The following is a 21,749-nucleotide window of genomic DNA, read 5'->3' on the forward strand; positions in this document are numbered from 1 at the left end:
GGTCTTTAGTTGGTGCATGTTATCATTAAACCCTCATTTTCCACTGAGACTTGGTGTGATCGCTTCCTTTTTCGTTCACACTCCCTGCCCGCCACAGTCCTCCTTGATTACAAAATTCAAGCACCACCATACTAAGCAAGTTAAATATTTACAAGTTACATATTTAGATGGGATTCAGATATACAGATTCTAACGCATAAATGCACACGTGCGTTGTTTCAGGTAAAGGGTCCCACACCCAAAGAGTACCACTTAAGAAATGTATACCCGCATGCTCTGGTCCTGCCCTGTTATGTCCATCCCATTATCATCTCCACCATTTGTTAGCAACTTGTGCGTTTGTGTGTGTGTGTGTGCATACATCTGTTCTGCAGTGTGAGTGTTCACCAGCATTTCTGAGTGTGTCTGTAAGTTACAGCTCTTACCCATAACCCCCCTCTCCACCCGAGCCGGGCCGCCTGTGTCGGGTGCTCGTGATCACTCCGCCTGCTTCCTCTCCAGTGGATACGATGGCTCTTCAAGGTCCAACATGTACCACCTTTGGTGTGTCCTCTACTTCCCTCCTCTGGTTAGATGCCCTTCTTAAGAAACTAAAGTAGCCTTTATGGTTTTTGAAGCACGTCTTAGGGACCCATAAGGCAGTACACATCTTCTCTCCAAGCTAGCCTCTATTACACCTGTACTAGATCTTCTGTGTTCTTAATGACTTGGGTCAGGTTTGTTGGGAGTTGGAATAAAGCAAAATAGACTTAGTCTTTGAGCGCCAAGGACCGGCTCCATCATACCCTGGCTCTCTGGCAGAGAGTGGGCTGCTGCTTTAGTTCCAAAAGGGATTAATGAGGCCAAGACTTCATAGATTTACAGCCTTTCTCTACTCTGAGTTTGACAGTCCAGCAGGAGAGGACATTGCCAAAGAACTTTTTTGGATGGGGGTGGATATTGCAGTACAGCTTTAGTCTCCCTGTGTTACCAAAGTTGGATCTCATATCCCCGGCCTGGATGACGACCAGCGGCACAGCAGATGTGATGCCACCCAGCGCTGCGAGGCCAGGTTAAAGGGAGGTCACGCTGGATAACACCAAACGTGAGGACCAGTTCCCTGCGTGCCATGAGACAGGTGTAAGTGATCAGTGTCTGCTTGGACTCTGCATCACTCTTCTCATTTAACTAGGATTCCTTGAACACACTTCATGAAGATAACTTGCACAACCGTCCTGCTGCCTGCAACTCCCAAGACTCCCCAACTTTATGACTGAAAGTTGAGCTCCCAAGCATACCAACTAAAATAGTATGGTACAAAGATCCATAGTGTGGTGCAAAGATGCACAAAAAACATACGGTACTGTTGCTGATAATAGCCTGCAAGTCCTGCTCACCGAACGTGTTGAAGCATTACATAAAATATGCTGAAATATATTCAAACTATCATTTAAGTGCCATGGAAATATGCAACTTCATGCATTTCTATTTTATTTTACTTCTATTTCTTTTTGTTTTGAAAAAGGAACACGCAGGTCCACTGTTCTTGGATGCAGTGCAGAAAGTCCAAAGCATTAAAATGCAAAGCTCCAAAGATTGACCCATATCTCTGCTCACCACACTGTGACATGCAGCCACAAGTGTAAGTGTGCAGCTGTGTACTTCAGTAAGTGGGCTTCTAAATGATGGGTGTCTGCTTTAATAATTCAAACAATAGCGAGCCTACATACGAACCAACAAGCACACAGCCTATATTAAGAGAAGCGTGAGAAAAGCCACCTCTTGCCTCGGTGGGCCTGTAGTGATGCAGTGGGAGAACTTTTGGGTGACGTCCAACACTGATATGTTTATGCATGTCTTTATGAGTGGGCATCTGAGCCAATATGTAAAGTGGATCCCAGCTGTGTTCTAAGCTGTGCAGCCCGATTCCGACAAAGCGGCCCGTCAGACCCAGTTATTGTGTGGGAAGCGGACCCATGAATAAACCAGCAATGCGACGGTCTCAGTGGCATCAAGGTAGTCAGATTCTACTGACAGCCCTCAGAGCTCAGACAGACAGAACATACAGACATACAGACAAAGAGAGGGAGGGTGGTACAGAGAGAGAGGGAGAGAGAGAGAGAGAGAGAGAGAGAGAGAGAGAGAGAGAGAGAGAGAGAGAGAGAGAGAGAGAGTGGGGAAGAAACCTTTGACGTTATTCTGTTTGAGCTCCAGGCTCCCTGAACAGACATGGACTTTTCTCACAGAGACTCTTGGGAGAAAGGTGGCAAACCACATGATTCATAGATTGTCTCTCTTGCCTACACGCATACATTGGTGTGATAGAGACATACCTTACATTTATCGAGGTCTCTATGGACCTTTTCTCTCAGAATCCATCTGAACCTCAATTGTATATATAGATATTTATATGTAGAGAGAGAGAGAGAGAGTAAAAACACTACACTGCAGTACACAAGGTTTCCAGAGAAGGAGGACATTTTCTACAGTGGTCCTTCATCAATGGTGCCAGCAAGGTGCTTGTGAAGTTTCAGGAGATGAGAGCCATATATATTTTTATGTGCAAACTTCTTTTGGTTTCTCTATGTTGGCTTTTATTTGAACCAAAACAAATGAGATACTGGGGAAAGGGGCATCATTTCTAGAAAAAAACATTTTAAACTATTTTGTAAATAATGCAAACGCAGGGCAAATAGTAAATTAGTGCCACTTGATAGCAGATCATTTCAGTCACTCTTTACATTCTAATAAATGGGATTGTATTTTTTTTCCTGAAACCAGAAAGTTTAATGAATCTCAAATGCCAATAATCAATGTGTCTAGATCGTGACAGGTACAAAAGTAGTGAATAACCAGTGAGTTGAGGAATAGTGATGTAAAACTGTGGTTCTGTTGGGCCGACTACATGGGGAGTGTCTCTGCGGGGGGAGGAAGATTCTGCAGTCCCACATTAGCATGCAGGAGCGGGCGGCTACGGGAAGATGAGCGATAAAAACCTCTGGCATCACACATCATGTCTACAATATCGGACCGAGATTATTGCTGACAGGGCACTCCCAGAACACGTCTGCAGAGAACGGCCCGCTTCCCTGGTCTCGGCCCCCCTCTCCCTCTCTCTCCTCTTCGGTGCAGATATCTATTTTAAATCAGTGCCGCCGGCTTGCATGCTCAATCAATGCTGGAAGATAAAGAGTCTTCTATTGCCCACTGATACTGACACTCGGCAGCCGGAGCGCTGCACGTTTCAGTACGCGCCGACGCTGGGGCTTCCACACCACACACGGACTTACACGCATTTGATAACGCGGTAGAAGAAGCAGATTCAGAATTGGCCTCCGCGGGGGCCCTTAGGGGAAATGCCTGCAAGGACAGCCTGGTACTGGTGGAGCTACAGGTCTTTGATCCGCTCCTCTCTTCCCCTGTTCCTTCTGCCTCTCTCCCTTTCTTTCTTCTTCCATCAGGTCCGGATAGAGACGTGACAATTCCTCCTCTATACTGCATCATGGCTACAAAGGAAAATGGTGTATCCATGGCAACGAGGAACACATCAGATGATGAATTGTCTTGCAGTGTGGTGCTGAGGGTTAGTGCTTTATGCATTCTGACTGCGTGTGTGGCTATAGAGCACACACACACACACACACACACACACACACACACACACACACACACACACACACACACACACACTTATACCTCCTTCTCACTCATGTTCCTCATAACAAATGAGAGCTATTAACGACAATGACAATACATTCTTCAGTCCGAACCCTAATATCAACACTGACCCATGGCCGTCAAGCTACAGCGAGCATCCGTGAGGCGTCCCTTCCTGTGCCTGTGCACACCGCAGGGCTGAAGAGCACTAATTCACAAGGCCAAAACGTCAGCCATTCATCATTCATATCCCACTGTTCCCCCTGCCTGGTGGGAGAGTTTCGAACCACAAAGCCTAAATGTTATGGTGGGTCCTGCTCTAACTGGGACACGTCCTGCCTCTTCCTGCCTCACTCTGTCCCTGCCTGCAGCACCCCCCCCCCCTTTTTTTTTCTTCTTTTGCACATTGACTCCCATTCATAATTCAGAGCACCTCTGGGTCCAGGGCTCAAATAAGGCAATTCTAGGAGAAAGATGAGAACTGGAGATGACTAAAGGCCACATATCTCTGCTGTGGATTAGAGGATTAGGAGGAGTTCTGACTCGCGCGGCGGATTGATGCGCACACAGCATTCATCAGGCATATTGATGAGCACATAGTGGATTACGGCAGCCCTGCGTGCACCGTGACTAACGCTGATAGAGAACGCCGGCTTGTCATCTATTTACAGATGAATTTCACTCAATCAGCCTCTGCAAGATAGAAGAAAAGAGAGGGAGAAAGAGAGAGAGAGATCATTATCATCACATGTATTAAAAGTAACGTTCTCTGTGCTGCGTTCTGTTTATGGCTGCGTACATCTGTGCACACTTCTCTGAGTAGCAGGGCTGTTCATCACTCCCCGTCGATGATGAACACATTAAGAAACTCGGCAGGGATCGGGGGCTCATTACCATACATTTACAGACATTGACCTGAGCTAAGCTGTCAGTGCGTGCTGAGCATTTCATTTCATCTCCCCCACCCCCCACCTCCCTACGGACTGCGCCAGGCGGCGGATGCAGTCAGAAGGCACTGGACTTTAGTTACAGCTCGGCATGAGTCAATAGTTTTTAACAGTCTGTTGTTAAGTCGCAGCCCTACATAAAAGAAATGACACTCCTCCAGGTGAAGTGTGACACTTTTAGTACCGTCACAAGAGGATTAACACTTGCTTGCGTGAGCACTTCTCCACTAGAGTGTGCCACTGCAGGGAAGGTCGCGACCTTGCGTACTCAGTGGCCTGTGCGTATCCCTCATGAGGTTTCACGCAATGCGATTTCAATGAATATCAAATTCATTAAGGACGTTTTGTGACTTTTCGTGGCATTTCAAGCACTGATCACCTTCATTTGTCCCTGCCTGCTGGTGTAGGCTTTGGGTTTGGAATCGTCATTCCTGTTTCATGGCCTGCAGACCTGTCATGGCAATGATGCCAGTTTTAGTCTATCTGCAGACCTGTCATGGCAATGATGCCAGTTTTAGTCTATCTGCAGACCTGTCATAGCAATGATGCCAGTTTTAGTCTATCTGTAGACCTGTCATGGCAATGATGCCAGTTTTAGTCTATCTGTAGACCTGTCATGGCAGCCCAGACAGACTTCCATCCCACCAGCCGGTGCTCCCATCTCTTTTCTGCCACTGATCTGACTGTGCTGTGCTGACAATTACCCAGAACACCCTGTTCATAAGAGTTTGCACACAGTGCTGATTGACCACTTGCTGTTTTGTGGAAATTTCATGACCAGATGCAGTGGAACACAGCATGAACTTCTGATTGCGTGTTTGTGTGTAGGGGTGTGATATTTTTTTTTACTCATTTGTAGAAATAGCAGCACAGTATTCAAGTATACCCCTGCATTTAATTCATTACCATAATAATGTGGTGGTGAAAATAGAGGTTAGCAGGTTAGCACAAAAGCAGATATTGCATTTTCTGTGGGTGAAGGTCCTTAGGCAGGAAACAAGCCATTTGCATTAAAAGGTGTGAGTAACCCTAGCTTAAGGTCAGTCCTGCATGGTGGAGATGCTGTTTACTAAGTCAGACTTCAGTGCTGATATCCTGAGGCCCACAGAAACACTGGATCTGCAACAGTTTTATTGTCTGGTGCAACAATGCTGGCTGATTTGTAGATCTGTGAAAAATCCCAACAGAAACAGGAATCAGTGATTGATTGAGTCCCCCCCCCCCCCCCCCCCCCCCCCCCACCACCACCACCACACACACACACACACACACACACACACACGCACACACACGTTCAAGCATAGGGGTTTCAATTCTAAAGTCTTTGCATGCACGGATTTGATATTAAAAATACCTAGTGTGAAAATATGTGACCAACCTAATATAGGAATGTTTCTGAATGTTACAAACAGGATACTAATTCTGTTCTAGCACATTTATGCCAAAACCCAAAATGAAATACAAATAAGTGAGCCTGTGCCACCAGCTAGCATCAGGAGAACACACTGTCCCATTTAATATGCAAATTAGTGAAATGAGAAGTGGAACACAAACGTTTCTTCACAGTTGCTCAATTCTACGATAATTTCTATTTTAAAAATAACACATACTAATGCAGATATTCATGCGTATGTTCAATGTTTGACAAATTTAGTAAGACATTCATGCTTATTTTAGAAATAAGGCCCCAGATCCTGTTAGTTCATTAGCTTCTGGTGTTTTCTCCATCAGTTAGCATTCTCACTCTCAGCAAACTACTCAGCTTAATCAGATATTTATTATTAAGTTAGAATAATTTAACTATCATGTCTTATTATTCAGAAATAATCCTTTGGAATTTGAAATTACTCATTTCACATTCAATCAGGCACTTACCTTTTGTTTATGAGCTATAATTGCTTATTAACAATCATAGGTCTTTATGTCCTAATTAATAATTACACATAAACTAATATTAGATCATTCCTATTTCTAAGGGTAGTCATAATGTAAAATTGAATCATTCAAATCACAATAATATCCATAAATCAAATAGCTGCTCATGTGCAAAACTAAATAAACTAATAGATGGCAAATAATTTTTTCTTTGAACTCATTAATTTTCATCCATTTTGCACAATTACAAATTGTAGAACATATTTGACTAGACAAAGCTAGCATGATGTTACAAATGGTCTGTAAATATATGCATGTTACGTTTTCATCCATAGAAAACAATTTAGGATGCATTGAATGATTTAGACAGTCTAGACTAGGGTGACCATATTTTTGTTTGGGAAAACCAGGACACTGTGTGTAAGTTGTCGTGGGGGAGGTGGCGAACATAAGTTGTCGAGCGGGGGGGGTTGCGAACGTAAGTTGTCGGGGGGGGGGGGGGGGGGGGGGGGGGGGGGGTGAGGCTCAGGGATTCCGTGTCTGGGTCCTAGTGCCTGTAGAATTAATGGCCCGATTAACGTAATTTAAAAACCAGGACATTTCCACAGTTTTAAAAAATATACCGGGACAGGACGTGAAATACGGACATGTCCCGGGAAATACGGACGTTTGGTCACCCTAGTCTAGACCAATATATGCTCATGGTGTGAATGCATCTTTGTTAGATATCACTCCTAGTTAAAAACAATTAAAAACAACAGCTAAATAATTGGCCATTTAACTTGGTCATAAAGTAATTAAATTTAATCTAAAAAACTTGAAAATTAAAGTGAAAATGACTGTATGATAATCATTGGTGCTATTCGTTATCGTCACTGCTGTTAAAGGGTATTCATCTTACGCTTGTAAGATGATATTAGACAAGGGAAAGTACTTGCATTATTAGTTATTGTGCATTCTGGAAATGAGACCAAAGTTCCTATAGTGACCATTTAAGAAACACTCCACGTGTGGGGCTGGATGAGTATCCATTAGGAAAAGCCAGTGATCAGTGATCTTCATTCTCGTTCAATTCAACGATTCCACTAATTTCACCATGGCCTGTGAGAAGTAAAATGTTCGCTTCATTTTTTTTTTAGCTTTTTTCCTTTATTTTCTCCACACAATAACTCATGAAAGCCATTGTTTTATTGGAGGAGAGTTATAGGGGCTTCCTTTGAAAATGTGATGTTTTTTTTTTTCGTTTGAGTTCAGCACCATAAAAGCAGCTCAATCAATCAGAATAACGTCAAAGAAGGCAGCATTGAAAAGAGAGGAAAGGCAAAGATGTTTCAAACAATCTACTGAACACACGATGCTGAGTGGAATGGCACAACAGCAAGTCAGAGAGTTGACAGCTCTGGATACAACAATATTAAACGAGTGTTCAGGTGGTGAGCTGAATATCCCAGCAGTGATGAGAAGGTACAGCTTTAATCCAGTGTAGGAGGAGCATACGAAGTGGTTGGGTTGTGCAGTTTGAGGTTAAAATAACAAAAGAACAGACTAAGTCGCAAAGACAGCATTTTATTTCTCTCTCACCTGAACTTTGTGTGAAGAGGCACAGCCAGAATGGAGGCAATGCTTTTTAAGGTATAGCATTGCAACAAGGTTGAACGCCGAACGCAACGACGTTCAAGCAAGTGCCCTTTTCTGTGGGCCCCAGAGGCGGAACGTATTAAAGTAATTCTATTTAGGGGATAGAAGCGGTCACATATGATGCTGCCCTCTCAAAGTTTGATACACATTCTGTGTCGAAGCGCAAAATTATTTTTGAAAGAGCGTGCTTTCATTCTCGAGTGGCTAGAGGCTAGTAAACCGTAAAGAGTTGCATTATAATAATAATAAATGTATTGTTACAGCATTATTAACAATACATCTATTAAATTGACAGACAATGCCAGTTGCCAAAAGATAAAGAAATGTGTTACAGACTCATAAATTGGATAAAAGATAAACATTCTGAAAATGTGGATGAAAATGGGGCTAAACTCCTTCACAGAGTGGAGAACACATGGGACAAACCGGACCAAGATGTCCCGTTAAGAGAGGGCGGAGAGGTGCATGAGGTAGGGGTGTGCTCACATCCCAAATGAAAAAGATAAAGAACGTTACCACAGGTACCACAAATTGGGCAACTTTGCATCCGTATGCAAGTCTAAGACCAACCATCTATCTCAAGAGACAGCTCATTCTATGTATATGTAACTAAAAGACATGGAGACAGTTGCACCTTCATGGACTTAGATGATGAGTCACCATGGCACACTGCACTTGTCTTTAAAGCGATGGCTGTATCATTTAAAACTGACTCAGGGGCAGACACCTCCATTATGACTGAGGCAACTTATGACAGCTTAAACAGAAAAACCAAAGCTGAAACCAGTGACTACATCTTTAGTGAGCCATGGCCGGGAAACAGTGACAAAAAGCCCTTTTATAGCAAGAACGCAAGTGCTTTAGGCTAAGGCAAGAGTCAGCTGTCATTTCAGAGTAGCAGTAGTAAAGTCAGGTGGATAAACTGCTGAGGAGGGCAGCAGGAGCTCACCTTGGAGTTCCTGAACATTTACAGCATTGGGCAGACGCCCTTGCCCAGAGTGACTGACAAAAGTGCTTTGTGATCTCTATCAAATACACATCCTCATGTTACAATAGATGGGTCAATGTTAAGAATACTGTCAAGCTAAAGCTCTGGCCAGAGAAGGAAGACAGTAAACAAGTAAAATAACTTTAATACATACAGGTAAGTGCATATATAAGGGGTTAGTGATTAGATGAATCTTCAGTGTTGGAGGACAAATGGGTGAATGTTCATTCCACCACACGGGTGCCGGACAGAGAAGAGTCCTGTAGCATGTCTTCTTCGTGCCTTGCAGGATGGTGGTTGAAGCTGAGCAGTGTGAGTTGTTTGATCAGGGCTTTTAGGTATGTGAGAGACAGAGTCCAGCTATGGTTTTGTAGGAGAAAAGCCTGCATTTTAAATCTGGTGCGAGTCACTGTAGGGAGCCAATGGTGGGAATACATGTATCAGAGATGAACATCATTGGTTAACTGGGATTACTCAAAGCAGCACCAGCAAATAAATGATGCCCAGTCATATAAAATCATCAGGCCTCATTAAATATGCACTACATTCTTCCCATAGGTGGAGAACTAAAATAATTGACAATATCGAACCCATTACAGACCCAACTGGGTGTGTTGCATCAATGTGCTTCAGAGTTATCAACGCCTGTCAGCAACAGCAGCCACACAACCACACAGAGGCCAGGAAGCTGCTAGACATGACCAGTTTTGTAGGGTGATAATTACCTCACCTAGCAAATCTACTACTGTATCTCCTTAATGTCCTGCTTAGAAAGGATGTGGTGAAGCTCTGGACCGCATGGTGAGGCTTTTTGGAAGGTGAAAATATTGATATTATCCGCATCCACGCACCATTATTATGAACTAAAGCTTCCAGAAGTGACTAAGGCAAAAAAATATCATCCTGCTCAAATAGTAAACGAGACAGGGTGGAGTTCCAGTGGTTCCTGATTCACCGAACAAAGTTCAACATCTCATAATTTGGGTCTGGCAAGAACCTGGTAGTCCATGGTGCCCTATCTAGGGGTCATGCCTCTCAAAGTGGGTCATACTCCATTGGACTGGAATTCCCATCATCCATCTGTCTGCAACTGACCTGTCGCTCCACCCAGAACCACCAGACACAGCTCCATTCCCCATGCAGCCTCTGCCGATCATTGATATCCGTAACCTGTGCCACGTTAGCCGAGATCCATCTGACCTCTTCAGCTCCTCCTTCTTATTTCAAGTATCGACATGATCTCCGTGTGCTCTCGGAGTGCTTCTCCATTTGCTGCCCTGTCTGTGCATTGACCTGATTTGTTTTTCAGCATTTTCTCTGACTTTTGTCCTTTTAGGTTTGTTTGCTCCATGGGATACACAAAAACAAAAAGAGTCATGCTAGGCTAAAAGCTAATCTTTCTAAACTGGCTTTACAATTGCTATTTGAAGACAAAGTTCACTTGCTCAACAACAAAGTGGACTTACTCAGGCTGAGAATGACTACACACAGAGGTGAATTAAATGTTTTAATTCCAACTAAAACATGGCTTAATGATAACATTCCTGACCTGGCCATTAAACTGATGGGCTAACTTGCTTTCATGCAGACAGAAATGTGTCATGGGGGAAGCCGAGAAGTAGTGGACTATGCATGAACATGAACATGAGTTGGTGCACAAATGCTCCTGTCATTAGCGGCCAGTGCTCTGCGTGGTAAAGTACATAATTAACAAGTGTCCTTCCCACTGCTTTCTGCTCTGTTCGTTCTCAGTTACGTCACATCAAGTGAAGCCTCTAAAGGTTCATGTTTTATGACACAAGCAGCTCACTTCAAACCACTTCACTTCAGGCGACTCCAACCATGTAAATATGAAGAACATACCAAATTTTACCAATATCTATCTCAACAAGGGTGAAAAAAACACTGGACCATGTTTACTGGACCAAGGAATCACACAGTGCTGGGTTCTGTCCCCACACTGCATCACATGGAGACCACACAGACGCATACATTTCTCTGGATACATAAGCAAATGTGTGGACAACATTGTAAGCACCAAAACTTTCACCACCCAACCCAGTCCAGATCCCCTGCGGAAAAGCCAGTACCAGCCATTAAAACATTGCAGTGAGTGAATCTATGCCGTATGATACTATATGGCCCTGACAGCATTCCTGGGTTAATGTTTTCCTGCCACAGGTAACTCCAGTAAAGAGCTTCAAAACTGCCACCATTAATCCAGTGCCAAAGAGACTCATGTTATGGACTCCATCCCACCCACACCAGTATATCTACGGACAAAACTGATCCACTGAGGACGTCATACCCTCTGCTATCTACATATCCTTTTCACACTTGGGAAACAAGGACACTTATGTTGAGTGACATTCAACACCTTCATGCCTCAGAAGCTAGTCAACAAACTAATCTCACTAAGATAAAGCTCATCACTGTGTAAACTGTGTTCGAGACTTCTTGAGGATCTCTGAGGATCAACAGGTGGTGGACCCCTCTTTGCTCAGTGTGTAGATTCTGCTGTCCTGGGTTTAAATAGTTGTAGTTTATTTTGTTTGTACAGAAGAGTTTATTGTTGTGTCTGTATGATCTGCCAGATTGTATTTATTGACTATTTGCTCTATTATTTGTTATTGTTATATGTTAAATGTAGAACTGTGTCCTGGAGTAAAGAAATGGCAATAATGTTTACTTTGACTTTAACCAGTGATGGAGAACATTACAGCTGAGATCAGAGATGATCAGACTCTCCAAATCATTCTTACACTGAATATTCTGATGGCCTGCCTATGTCAACAATGTGTCTAAAGAAGCCCAGGAGATCTTGGCAGAGAGTATGTACTTAGTCATTTAGACAGATTCTCCCACTCTTTAAACAGGGGAAAGCAGAGAGTCATACCAGTTAGTATGAGAACTGACATTTTGGAGAGGATCCATCATGGACATATGGGATTAACAACTCTAGAGAGAGATAGAGATGCCGTATGGTGATCCCCATCAACAAAGCCGTGAAGGACAAAGTATCGAGTTCTCTATACAGCAACAGCCACAAGCCGCAAGTGAGCACCGAGAGCCACTCGTGACCCCTGACCCTGCCTGAACGCCCATGGCAGGAGCTATCAGCAGACGTGTGCAGATTACCTCACTGCCATCAACATGCTATTCACAATAGATGGAAATACTGAATCTCACAAAGTTCCCAGAAGAAATCATGACGTACAATGGACCAAATTCAGATTCCAACAACATACTGACTTTACTGTTGAGTACAACTTTATACATAGAACAATAAGTCCACACTATGGATGGATGAAAAAAGCCGTCCTCAAACACAAGGGTCCTGCACTAGCCTTCCTCAGCTACTGACACACAGTAACAGAACCAACACAAGTGCAAACCTCACAAGATGGAGAAACAGACAGCACCATCGACTAATGAAACATGTTACCCAGGTCCCAACAGCATCAAGGCAGAGTCTTCTACCCTGTGCAGACTGAACCCAATAAAATAAAACTGAACTTGTTCAAACCCATTCAAGGCAGATAGGAAAACCTATGGGATGTACAGTAGTAGTGGGGGCATGCGCAGTAGTATTAGTGGGAGCATGCAGAGGAGTATTAGTGGGAATGTGTGCAGTAGTATTACTGGGAGCATGTGCAGTAGTATTAGTGGGAGCATGTGCAGTAGTATTAGTGGGAGCATGCGCAGTAGTATTAGTGGAAGCATGCGCAGTAGTATTAGTGGGAGCATGCGCTGTAGTATTAGTGGGAGCATGCGCAGTAGTATTAGTGGGAGCATGTGCAGTAGTATTTGGAGAAGCATGTGATGTAGTTGTGTTTTGCTCTATTATATAAACAGCTCTCTCTCTCTCCCTCCCTCACTTCCTCCCTTCATCAAAAGAACCCAAAATAGTACATCCGGCATAAAAAATAAATTATGTTTGACCAATTTTCTGCACATCTTGACATTTAAAGGAATGGAATATGTCATCTTCCAAATGAACACAGCTTGCAAAAGATGAGAAAGCTATTTTATTTACTCTTTCATGGTAAACCATTGCATTTCTAAGCCCAAATTTTTCTCAGTTGAATGGAAAGTTTTGAATTCTATGTTATAATATAATCAGTCTCCAGCTGTCTTTGTGGTATTTTTTATTCCCTGAACCCATTTTCTAAGACTAATTAGTAAATCTGGTCGAAAACTCAAGCAACTCAACTGAATGTAAATTTGTATGTGAATGTGTTCATGCCAAATCTTATACATCCTGTAGCTCTGTAGTTGCCTCTGTGTTGAAATGATCCACATGCCAGCTCGCCCAGTAAAAGGAGGATGAGGAGGAGGAAGAGTGTATATATATTTATATAGTCTAGTTCTTTAATAGTAGCTTTTGTTTATTTAGTTGCCTTTAGACATTGCTACACCAATCTTAAAGGTGTCTTCCAACACCTTCTAATACATGTGTTATTCATCATATTTAATTGGTCTGTTTTATTTGTCATTCCATTCACTAGCCATTATTATATCACATTTTGTTTTATGGTCTACTACACCTGGACTAACATAAAAAACTGTAATTTTTGCTTACTAAAAATTCTGACAAGCTGATTCATAAAATAATTGATCACTGGCCATTACAGCATATATATTTAAGTCTCAGTGGTAATGTGATTACTCATTTATGAAAACAGGAAACTGTGGTTCAGTTTGGCTTGTTAGTTTGTCACGTCTGGCTCCGCCCCCTCATGTCAGTCATGTCCTTGTTTTTGTGTCTCATATGCTTTTGTTATTATTTCAGTTGTCATGCCTATTCATTTGTAACTCCTCCCCTAATTATTGGTCTCATGTGTGTCTTGCTTAATTCCTTGATTATCTTTGTACAAACTGGATTCCAAAAAAGTTGGGACACTAAACAAATTGTGAATAAAAGCTGAATGCAATGATGTGGAGATGGCAATTGTCAATATTTTATAGAACATAGAAGACAGATCAAACGTTTAATCTGAGTAAACGTTTTAGTAACATTTTTAAATTTTGGAATCTGGTTTGTATTTTAAACCCTGTATGTTTGACTTGACGTGCTGGTCATTGTTTTTGAGTCTAGGTTTTCTGTGAATCTTTTGTGATGTGCTTATGGGTTTATGTCATGTTTCATGATACTGGTGAACTGTGCGTTTCACGTTTGAGAGTTCACGTTTCATGGTTTGTTTGCATTTAGTCTGTCTTTTGTTATGTTCTATTTGTTATGTCTTCCAGTACTGTACCATACTGAATATGATCATGGATTTGCCCATAATAAATCTCACTCTTCTCAGCATGTGTCTGCCTCACAATCGCTCCACAACGCCCTGGGTGTTACATCTGTAACTCAGATAGCACCCATGAGTGGCCAGTATTCTGGAGTAGATGGAGCGTTCGCTGAGGCTCATATTCCCTAATGGCCAAAAGCACTGCAAGGACCCCTGCTGCATCTGTCCCCTGAACGTTAGTGGTTGTCTCACACAGCAGTGGATTTAGACACAGCCGCTGCCATGACTTTGAACCTTGTTCTCTGACCGTGTCCGGCATCAGAATCTGTCAACAGACTCACATCATGTGTGCTGAGCGCAGTGCATGGCATTCTGGGAGCCTGCTAGGGAGAGGGGAAAGGTTGGAGGGGAAAGGTTGGAGTGGACGGGTCATTGCGTGACCGGCGCAGTGAAGAATGCCTGCAGATCTTTCTCCTTAAATTACTCCTGTGTTTTCCCCATCTGCATTTCCAGTCTGGCTTAATTAATGCTGTAGAATCTCAGGCTACGATCACCTTGTCCGCTACGTTTTCAGCCCCAGCTCCTGCAGAGCAGTCGCATCCTAACACACGTCTTCCGTTCCTCATCAGGCCCTGTTTCTCTCTTGGATCTCATATAGAGGAGAGCTCCTCTCTGTGTGTGTACCTCACATGTCAAAACAAAGAGCATGTGTCGGAGGTGATGCTCACATTTGCAGTTGGAGATCAAGCCGCTGAAACATGGATGTGCGGCCCTAATTACGACAGCCTGCTGGGGGAATGAGAAGTGGGAGTAAAGGCAGATGCAGAGAAGGCGCCAAAGGTGACAGGCGGCATGTAGCTCACTGTAGGCTCTCACGGCCTGACACAATCGACATTCGACTCAGGAATGACTATAAAAAGGAAAATGCCCTTATTAGACAATAAAAGTATTTAAAACTCCTTCACCTGTTAAGTCTTTGACAATGTTTTAATAACCTCTTGAAATCATTCACTGGCTGTTTACCTCATATTATCTAATTACAAGTACTGAGTGTTTGAAATAATAGCAGTGGTCTCCAGTCTAAAAGCTGTGTGTGAATAATTGCTATCTAACAACTACTTAATCTAAACAATAGGAAACATCTGAAGAGCCTTGGTGATCATTACTGCTTGATCCCTTTAAAGGCTGTTGGGAGTTTGTAACATTACAAAACTTCTTGAAAGAGAAAGACAATGAGAATGAAAGAGATTTAAATATCCTTCCACTTTTGAAAAAAAAAGGAGCATAACATCTCTGCTTAATTATCCCTCTTACTTCTTCCTCTGCAGGAGGTGGGAGCGGACAGTGGTGAGATGTTACCTGGTCTTCCCATCACACGTATGGATGCTGTTACTTCTCTGCCACTGCTGGATCTGGATGAAATGCTAAAATCATTTGGCACGGGAGATGTTTGCGCACGGCTTAGAGATATGTTGGCATACAGGCGACATTGCTGAACAAAGACACAGGGGAGGAGGGAGGGGGATCAAATATTCTCCAACGCTTATCTCGTTCTTAACAGCAATATGATTTATTCCAGGCCCGTCGTGCCCGTGACTCCTGCAGAGAACGAAGCTTTGATTAGCACCTTGCACTCCTGCCTGTTGTTTCACTGGTTAACTCCTCTAGATCCTGTTTGTACAGAAGTTCACGTCTGCTGCTGGTACTCAACTTGCACATGTATTGCAGCAAAACTGCTTTCAGATCCTTTTAAATCCCTGATCTACATATATGCAAGACGTGACACATTTAGTGTCACAAATCATACTGTTTATTAACCTTTCTGATGTCCTTCACAAATAATGCATAACCTGAAAAATCCTTTTGACTGATATGTTGGGAGAGCGTTGAGTGATATGGCCCTATAGGATCAAATTTGGCTACATTTTAATGTTTTATTAATAAAATTAATTACATCTTATTTTTCTTATTACTATTCTTATTACTTTCTGACTACAAGCTAATCGCAAGTATAGCCACCACTGATTTTGCACACATTCACACTTCAACATTTGAGCTGGTGGTGCAAGTTCACCATTCACATATATATCCACAGCATGTATTATACTTTTGCAGATACATTCAGTTATGTACAGTCCAGGCTACCTCCACGTCCATAACTGAATGTTTTCATGAAAATGACTCAAAGATTTGGTGATTAACAGTTGTGGAGACAGAATATGCAAACAATGGAAGCACTGACTGTGGAGGCAGTACTGTGTACAAATGTGAGCATGTTTTGGATGATTGTTGCATTATAACATTTTGATAAAAAAATAAATGTGAGAATTTTCCAAAAGTCCTAGAACTAGTTCAACAGGTGCATTTTTCAACAAATTAATCAACAGCTGCAAGGCAACAGGACTTATGAAATGACTTATGTTAGAGTTTACTGAACTGCAAGATACTCCGCCAAGAAATATGTTCAATATGTTTATTATGTGAAGAGATATTTGAATTCAATTCTTGTAAAAAAATAAAAATAGTAAAAAATAAAAATAGTTTGTCACTTTAGTGCCTTTTAAGGCCAATACCCAACTTGGCAAACTTCAGAATGTGACATTTGAACTGTAGACCAAACTTCAGCCAGTTGCACCTAATACTCTCTACAGGTTCCGACTGACAAAGGAACATTATATATATATATTACTGTTATGGCTAGATGTTTTGGATATATTCACATTATTTTAGACCAGTTTGAGAAGGTTGGGTGAAAATGCTAATATCTGATTTGGTGTACACAACACAACAGCCATGACAAGCTACATGATGTGAGTTCAATTACAGTTTTGGCAAACTGTGCAAGATAAAAAAAAATTCCCATATTGAACTCAGCAATAGAGTCCCCCATTGGCCAATTACTGTGAAACTTTACATGCTTGTAGAAAGTCATGCCCTGTATTTGAGAAGCAGTTATCAAAATCAATAGTAGTATGAGTTTGTAAAAATTGCTTCATTCATTTAGGAGTTGTGGCTGTTTAAGCAAATGTAATGTCTCACAGCCATACTGAGCACAAATATGAACATGTTCTGAATAGCGATTAGAGATCGTGCTCTCCAGAATATTCTGACACCAAATTTGTGCTGATTGGGCAAAAGGTTTTGCATATTATACGAATTAGCAAAAAAATCCATCATGTCAAAAATTGCTGGCCAGGGTCTAAACTAATTTAGCAGAAGCCAAGGATTACAACAAAAAAAATTAATAAATATTTTGACATATAGTTCATAGAGGCCAAAATATTTAATGCTGAACTGCAGTGCCATGTTCAGGCCAATTAGGGAGCCTGTAAAAATATACACAACTTTACAGATTCTGCACCTTTACAGATTCTGAACCTTTAAAATGTTTGTTCCCAATTAATTTTATTTTACTGGAGAAAAACAACAATAAAAAAAAATCTTCAAGAAAGGTCCTGCACTATGTGCTTGGATCCTTAACCATCCAAGTGGGCAACTGCAAGAGTTTTGTTCTTTTAGGCCATAAGAGGTGAAAGAAAGAGTCCATTCAGACTAAACCTGAACAACACACAACCATTCACAGCAAAGACTCAGACAAGTACAGTAATGATCCTTGGCAGAACAAGAAACTTCCTTTTAGCAAGTCAAATTATACCTGTTTTCTTTGTTGCAAAAATCCAATGTCCTTGTTTTGAGCCTGCTTCACTTTCAACCTAGTAAAAGTTTAAAGTCCCCATAAAATAGGTGGCTGCTTTTGATATACAACACTGGAAAGGGAGAAAAGCTGAGATAAAATGAGATAAAGGTAAATTAGTGAGCCTCAAAGGTAATCATGTCACTGTCTGACAATATGTCCTCTGAATCTACCCAGAAAACCTCACTGTGAATTATTACTCACACAGTATAACCACGATGATGATGTCTCCACGTTGTTGACAGCTGGAAGCTGGTTTTGGACAGAACTGGCTCCCTGTGCGGGTCTGAAATCAGATTCCCATCTCCAAACTCTCTAAGACACAACAGGCTGAACCGAATTCAACAAAAAAAGGGCGATTTCTCCAAAACTGATCTCACAGAGACTGGCGTTATAGGTGTAATTAAGCTCTGGTTGGATGACATCCTGCATTAGTCAGACTGCTAATGGTAAATGTGGGTGTGGATATTTTTGTCTGTGATAACCTCTTTAATATTGGACACTTAATGTAGTACACAAACACTTCTAATTACACTGGTACCTGTTTGCCCAGGCATAAGGAGAGACGTCCTAGTGATCTTTGGAGTACAGGTGATTTAAAGTCCTGCGTGAGCATTAGAAACAGGAAGCATGGCTTAAGTACTTCTTGCCTCCTGTTTGGCACTAACACCTGGTCATCTCTCCACCTGGAAAATTACATGGCTGCCCTACCAATAACAGTTACACAAGGCATTATGTCCACAAAAAGTGAAATTTGCTCAAAGAGATGAAATATGTTAAAAAAAAATGAATAGATATATTGACATTCTACTATGTTATGAGGTCGACATGACTCACGACTTTTTCTAGCTAGCATTGACTGGCACACCAAGTAGAAACAAATTCTAGATTTACAGCCCTATTCACATTCAACATTTTACTACATTAATTCGGGCAATCCACCCACTTTTGTGCCACATCTCTGTACACCAAAACCAACTGTATTTACACAACGGCTCCCTTTGAAAAACATTACGCCACTGAAACTACATGCCTAATTGGTTCATGCAAAGCCGAGGGACTCCACAGTGTCATCGGAACCATGTAATTATACCTGTTAACAAAGGAGCCGGTTTGCGTGCACACCGGTGGGCCATATGGTGGAGACGAGCTCCTAGGGTGGAGGATACTGCTGCTGCTACTGTTACCGCGGAGAGGAAACACCACAGCCAGCTGTTGCCGTGTGTGCTAGTCACGTGCGCTGGCGTGGACGCGCTAGAATAATTGACGACTGCTTAGCGGAGGAGCTGGTTCCTGCAGCGTGGTGTGCACATCCTGCAGAAGGCACAGCATCTTAAACCCAGCAGAAGGATTTCTCACACCATGTAGTTTCAGTTTCTTGGGAGAAGAGCCTCATCTTGGTTTATTTTGGGGCGTTTTAAATTAATTTTGCTATCTCTGGCTGTCAGCTTTCAAAAGTACTCTACAATGAAAGGTTTCTATAACAAAAAGTTAAAAATACTATTACACATCAGTGTATAAAAGAGAATTGTAGTGCAACTTAAAAGAGCATTATTTTTACAAATGTTCTTACATTTGATAATTTGCATAATAAATTCCACCCCTTTACTTCTTTTCTTTTTTTGATTAAATGGAAATATAGCCTTTAGTTTTTTGCAGCAAAGCTGTTAGATTTAAGATGTCAAATGGTTTGTGTCAAGGCTGTCAAATGCATTCTGAAATCCATGAATTGTTGGACATTTTAATTGAGGTAAATATTTTTAGCCTATGCTTTACAGTTAGACTTCAATGAGAAAGAAAATTTACAATAATAAAAATACATAGTGGTCCTATAATTAAAACTGACCAAAAACATGTAAAGGACAACAGAAACAATACGCCGGAATATAAAACTGCTTAGAATATAAATGTTAAAAAATGTCAAGACGTAAAAGAAGCTAATGATGCCTGCTGATTTATATAGCATTTTGTTGTAAATGGTGCAAAAGTTTTATATTTACCGACAAAATTCAGTAACAGGCAAATTGATTTTCCCTGTTGACTTGCTTTCACAGTCTTTCACTCCACCATAGTCAGAGCAGAAGTTATTAGCTGTCTCCTCACAAATGTCAGCCATATATACTGTGAGGCTGCAGTCCAGCCTCCTGCCCATTTTTCACTAGCATCCTCATGGCCTCTAGTGTCCCAAATAAACAGGTCATCAACTTACCAAGCCTTGCCCCTTCGGCTCTTGGGTCAAAGAACCAATCACCACTCTTGGAAGGACTATAAATAACAGGCTCAATAAAGCTCGATTTCAATATGACTACAAATACATCTGAGGAAGGTCCATGGACATTTAAAAGATCAAAAGATCTACACGTCTTTGTCATAGTGTTGGACTCAAACCCAGTGGGGTGGTGTACATGGCTGCCAGTTGTTCAGGTCTATGAGAAAGGAAGTATGTGTCACATGGTGGTTACATGGTTACCACAGCTGGCGTGTGGAAATGAGAATATGAAGAGATGAATTTTGTCCATGCCAATCTATTTTTAAATGAATAGATACAACACAGGTCAGGTGGCTTGCTGTTCTGGGGATATTGTTTGATGGTGAATATTTTTTTAAATTTAGAAAAGGTTTTTCTGTTCACTAGCAATATGGTGCAGTCGTGTGTTATCTGTACATCATAATTTTAATTGACCATTTTCTGATGGTCCATGAGGGCAGTTATGCTTCTAGTGGGAATATGTAGATGGTAGAAAATCTGAATAATTGTACCATTCAAATTCCACAAACTGTAAATAACATTATAAAGGTGCCATCAACTTAAAAAAGAACTGATAGTATATCTGAAATTATACATTGAATACGTGTGCAAAATATACCTAGATGTTTTGTTGGACTCAGGGGTTAGTAGTGGTCATTCATAAATATTATACAGGCGTTATACAGGGCAGCTAGGAGTCTGCTTCATGGCACAGAGCTCCTGCCTCTAGGGATCAAGAAGTGGTGGATGACCCAGGGCAGGAGCCCAGTTGACCAGAACACAGTGACCTCCACCCACCCCTGTTAGAGAGGTGTTCATCAAATGGGTGAGTGAGTGGAGGGTGAGTTCCATGGTAACAGCTGGCTTCAGCAGTAGCCCCTTTGATAACATGTAAAATGACAAAGAATAGCTTTCAGGAATTAGGGAACAGAGCTGTTCAATTAGGGAACAGAGCTGTTCAATAAGGGAACAGAGCTGTTCAATAAGGCAGTGCAGGCAGTTGCTTCAGAGTCGAGTTGATTTTACTCAGAAATGTTCCCTGAAATTATTGCTGCTAATATGAACACAATATCATTGTAGGCACAGACGTTCCCCATCATAAAAGACTGGCAATGTCCAAATGCAACTGATCTAAAAGAGAATTAAACCTTACTGTGACTCATATTCTCAGCTGACCTGTCTGTGACCAAGAAGAACTTCCTAGATGATGCATTCTAATTGGTGGAACTACTTGGGCCTAATCTTCATGTGACAGGAACATGTACAGAAACATTCATCACAGTTTTCTACAGCAAATTTCCAACCCTATAATAACTGGTTACTCTGTTTTACAATGTTGTTGACATTTGCATTCTGAAACAGGTCAAGAGTTTAACACCATTTACTTTTTACTCTCTTTTATTCTCCTCAAATACGCATTCATACCTATTTAATAAAGTCCTGCATTCTAAACAATACTTGACTATGGCACCTGGGGGAA

The 21,749-nt window shown here is 41.7% G+C and overlaps 1 long non-coding RNA gene across 1 annotated transcript in view; it reads left to right on the forward strand.

Moving 5' to 3' along the window:
* LOC143516235 (uncharacterized) overlaps positions 1–16,934 on the forward strand; it is a 38,877-nt gene extending 21,943 nt beyond the window's left edge. The window contains exons 3-4 of the long non-coding RNA XR_013131616.1: positions 3,441–3,562; positions 15,656–16,934. This is a non-coding gene — a long non-coding RNA (uncharacterized LOC143516235). The remainder of the gene's footprint in view (positions 1–3,440; positions 3,563–15,655) is intronic.
* The last annotated feature ends 4,815 nt before the right edge of the window (positions 16,935–21,749 follow it).

The sequence above is a fragment of the Brachyhypopomus gauderio genome, chromosome 6, assembly GCF_052324685.1.
Source record: "Brachyhypopomus gauderio isolate BG-103 chromosome 6, BGAUD_0.2, whole genome shotgun sequence".
Taxonomy (NCBI): Eukaryota; Metazoa; Chordata; class Actinopteri; order Gymnotiformes; family Hypopomidae; genus Brachyhypopomus; species Brachyhypopomus gauderio.